At 44.0% G+C, this 5,000-nt stretch overlaps 1 protein-coding gene across 1 annotated transcript in view; it reads right to left on the reverse strand.

Moving 5' to 3' along the window:
- mcc (MCC regulator of WNT signaling pathway) overlaps positions 1-5,000 on the reverse strand; it is a 185,073-nt gene that overhangs the window by 16,712 nt on the left and 163,361 nt on the right. The gene's annotated exons all lie outside the window — the stretch shown is intronic.

Below are 5,000 nucleotides of genomic sequence, written 5' to 3' on the forward strand. Positions count from 1 at the left end.
CTGATATTGTTTCCATATGCACTGTCACAGGTATTTCAAGTGGATGCTCTTTCGCAGTCTTAAAGGTGGTTGTACGTACAGGTTAAGATTTTCACCAATCTCTTGTAGTAGTACACATTTAAACTATTATCCATCATCTTTGATTTGGTTGGATATCACAAAACATAATATTATATGAAAAAGTGACAGCTGTTCTTTCCCCATTAAGCAGTGCTTCTCATCACATTGGGGACTGAAGACCCAAGATTCTATGGTCTCTGCTGAGGGGAAGTACCCAATGAGACATCTTCACTACATTCTGTTTAAAAAATAAACATGAACATAACAACATTTCTGATCATTTCCAATCTCCTTTGAATCCCTTATTAAACACCTCACCAAAACTGCGTTTTTCCACCTTAAAACCATCTCCAGACTTCGCCCTTCTCTTACCCCTACCTCTGCTGAGACCCTCATTCATGCTTTCGTAACCTCCAGATCAGATTATTGCAATGCCCTATTCACTGGTCTCCCTACTAAATTGATTAACCGTCTTCAATACATTCAAAACTCAGCAGCTACATTACTTACACACACCAGACCCTGGCATCACATTACCCCTATCCTCTATCAATTACACTGGCTTCCTATCCATTTCAAAATTCTCCTCCTCGTATACAAGGCCCAGCACAACCTTGCACCCTCCTACATCACAAGTCTCCTCACCCCATACAATCCCACCCGCACACTACGCTCCACTGACTAACTCCTCCTTACAGTTCCCTCCACACACTTGTGCACCATGGGCGACAGGGCATTTAGTGTTGTTGGCCCCAAACTCTGGAATGCTCTCCCACTCTCACTTCGACAGTGTTCTACACTGTCCACTTTCAAAACTCAGCTGAAGACACACCTTTTCACTTCTACTTTTAAATTTCACATTGGCACTTCCACTTCATTTTAATTATCAGTTTATTTTCTATTTTACATACTTTATTATTATTATTTTTTTTTTCCCCTAATTTTTATTTTATTTTCAATTTTCATTCTACTTCTTTTTGTTATTTTAAAACATTTATTTTTATTGTACTTTTTTTCTCCCTTATTTTATTTTTGCATTTTAATTACTCTCATTACTCTCTTATTGTTAATTCACTGAAGCTTTGTTATACTTTCCCTATTGTTATGTATTTGTTATTGATTGTAAAGTGTCCTTGGGTATTTTGAAAGGCGCTCAAAATAAAATGTATTATTATTATTATTAATGATATTGCAATGCTTTCACATGAACTTTAGTGACAGTGCTACTGGGTATTGAATTTAACGACTGAATTTGTAATGACTTTGGTTTCCACATGATTTCCACACACTGATAAATATTTCACTTCATCAGTCTAATAGTAAATGACATTTCATTAACGTTATTCACAAAGTCTGGCAAAGCGTTGACTTCAACAAAAAAAACGGGACGAGAAAGGATAAAAAGATTTGCACACTTCTTTCATAAGGATTGAAATTATTACAAAAGGGAAAGCAACGTTTCAATATTTTATTCTTCCTTAGGCATCTTTGGTTTTCCATTATGTCCAACGAGGTTGGATTTACTAGATGTATATCCATTTGAGCAGTGCTGGATGTGTGCCCAGTGAGAATTGCAGTCACAGTTGTGTTTATATGAGCTTCCGCAACTCCAGTCCCTCCTGTGGTCCCTCATGGCCACCTCAACGCTGGGCACATGCCAAGTGCGAAAACATACAGTACACACACACACACACACACACACACGCGCACACGCATGCACACACACTGACGCGCAACATACTGACAGACAGACAGAGACAAGCATGCACATGCACATACATGCACAAACTCTCTCTCACACACACACACACACACACACACACACACACACACACACACACACACACACACACACACACACACACACACACACACACACACACACACACACACACAATACAAATGTAAAAAAACAAACAAGCACACTGCTCCACAGGGTTCTATGGTGCCCATCATCCCCCCACTGCGTGCCAGCCTCATATCACCCTGCCAGTGTAGATGCCACCCTGCAGTGGCAGCAGCAGACAGCACAGCTCCAGGCTGCAGAGCAGAGCCCAGGGGGAGGGGGGAGGCACAGTGCCAACACGGTGCCAACACACTTACTGTACTGAACCCATCTACTGCAGCAAATATGCCACAGAGGAGGGGGTGGAGGCAGACGATAAGAAATAAAAGGGGCCATGAGAGAGAGAGAGAGAGAGAGAGAGAGAGAGAGAGAGAGAGAGAGAGAGAGAGAGAGAGAGAGAGAGAGAGAGAGAGAGAGAGAGAGAGAGAGAGAGAGAGAGAGAGAGAGAGAGAGAGAGAGAGAGAGAGAGAGAGAATGATGATAGCACCAGTAATAGAAGCAAAGATAAAGAAAGTGGAAAACAGCATGAGGGAGTGCTTGAAACTAAAAAGAGAAGGAACAAGAGAGTGAAATGATGAAAAAGTGGGAGCATGACACGGAGACAGATAGTTAGAGCCAGAACTGGAGAGGGGGTGAGTGTAAGATGAAGAGGGAGAGGGTGAAAGACAGCATAGGAAGCAAGGGTATAAGAAAGAAAGAGAAGGAGAGATAGACATAGAGGAAGGAACCAAAAACAGAGAGCGGGGAAGAGATAGCAGAGAAGGCAGTTTGGGGAAGGACGGAGAGATGAAGGGATAATGGAAGGATGATAGGAAGAGAGGGAGGAAGGCAGCGTGAGGTTAGGGGCGAGAAGGAGAGAGGAGAGAAGGGGCGCGGCGGCGGTCGGCAGGAATCAGACTCCAGCCTCGTCCATAATTAATCACGCTGGGTCAGCACCGGGACTCACTGACACACAAGAGGAGAGAGGAGCTGAGGAGAGGAGGAGAGGAGTGGTAAAGAGGAGAGGAGAGGAGAGAGAAGGAGAGGGGAGAGAAGAACAGAGGAGAGCAACGAGGAGAGCAACGAGGAGAGGAGTGGAAAGAGGAGAGGAGAGGAGAGAAGAGGAGAGGAGAGCAGAGGAGAAAGAAGAGGAGAAGAGATAGGGGTGAAGTATGAATAGAGACAGAGGGAGAGAAAAAGAAGGGTGAGAGGAGAGGAGGAGTGGAGTGGAAATGAGGAGAGGAGAGAGAAGAGGAGATGGAGAGACACAGAAAGAGAGAGGGACAAAGAGAGAGACTGTAGCAGAAGAGGAAAGAGGGAAGGTGATGGCTGATGCTCTGTAGGTGCTAGAGAGTGTCTGGTGTGAAGGCCACTCTACTGAATGTGTGATAAAGAAAGAGACTGGAGTATATGAGAGGAGGGTAGAGGATAAGAGGGCAGGGCAGAGGAGGATGAGAGGATGAGAGAAAGAAAGAAAGAAAGAAAGAAAGAAAGAAAGAAAGAAAGAAAGAATGATAGTGAGAGTAAGATATTGAGAGTAGCAGAAAGAGAGGAAGTTACAGAGAGAGAGAGAGAGAGAGAGAGAGAGAGAGAGAGAGAGAGGGGAGAAAGGGTGGAGCGAGAAAGAGGAGTGGTGTAGATGGCCTGCCTCGTGAATGCCACACACTGCTTATAAATGTCACTGCCAATCAATGGCTGCTTGATTAGCAAGCTAGCCCTGAAAAAGACCTTGTGTGTGTGTGTGTGTGTGTGTGTGTGTGTGTGTGTGTGTGTGTGTGTGTGTGTGTGTGTGTGTGTGTGTGTGTGTGTGTGTGTGTGTGTGTGTGTGTGTGTGTGTGTGTGTGTGTGTTGGGGCTTGTCCCCCGCTGCCCCTCTCGTGTGTCTGTGAGTGTCAGCAGTAAGCTGCAATCTGCTGCACAAAACCAGCTTTGACGGCAACTAATTGATAATTAACAGACGAGACTCGCTAACGAAAGGCTACTTAATATGCAAACACGGGCTAAAAAAAGAACAGCCGAATGACAGTACTGTGGAAATGTGTATATTCTGGTGTGTGTGCGTGCCACGTGTGTGTGTGTGTGTGTGTGTGTGTGTGTGTGTGTGTGTGTGTGTGTGTGTGTGTGTGTGTGTGTGTGTGTGTGTATGTGTATGTGTGTGCATGTCTGTTCATGTGGATACATATGTAAATGTTGGTGAATGTGCTAGCAGTGTGCAAGTGTGTGCCAGTGTGTGCGTGTGTGTGTGTGTGTGTGTGTGTGCATGTGTGTGTGCGTTTGTCCAAGCCTGTGCTGAAGCCAGAGAGTATAAAAACAGAGGGAGCGGTTGTAAAGTTGAAACTAAGGGAAGGAGGCAAAAGGAAAGAAAAAAAAATCAATAAATCATTAGACTGTAATTCCTCCGAATTAAATCACTTCCCAGCGCTCTTAAGAAGCTAGGGCATTTCCAGGAAAGCCTCCTCAATTAGAAAAACTGCCTGTCTGAGAAGAGATGCTTGCGTGTATGCGCTTCTGTGTGTGTGTGTTTGTGTGTGTGTGTGTGTGTGTGTGTGTGTGTGTGTGTGTGTGTGTGTGTGTGTGTGTGTGTGTGTGTGTCTGTGTGTGTGTCTGTGTGTGTGTGTGTGTGTGGTAGAGAGGGTGATGGAAAAAGGGAGAGCTAGAATAAGAATGAGTATCTCAGTGTTCTGTGTGCTTGTGTGAGTGTATTTCTGAGTCGCTGAGTCTCTATATGAACAAGACAAGAACAGATCCCATATCTTTTACTCGCTCTTCTCTTTCAACCTCGTACAATATCTGTTTGCTCTCTGACAGCAAGATAAGAAGTATTCTCAACTCTTTCCTGACATATTTGGTATTACAGAATAATCTTTCTGTGTGCTTTACTCCTTGACTGAGGAATCTTCACACATATGTATGTGTCTGTTCTGTGTGCACACTGCACTCCTTCAATATGAGTGGAGTGCGTGTGCGCGCACATGAGAGTGTGTGTGTATGTTTGTGTGCAAATGTGTGTACTGTACATAGACTTTCCTGCAAGAGAGTATGTACAGTATATGATAGAGTTCTCTTATTCTACTGACCTTAGCCTTAACTTACATATCATGTCAGAATGTGTGTGT

The sequence above is a fragment of the Engraulis encrasicolus genome, chromosome 11 (genome assembly GCF_034702125.1).
Source record: "Engraulis encrasicolus isolate BLACKSEA-1 chromosome 11, IST_EnEncr_1.0, whole genome shotgun sequence".
Lineage (NCBI taxonomy): Eukaryota > Metazoa > Chordata > Actinopteri > Clupeiformes > Engraulidae > Engraulis > Engraulis encrasicolus.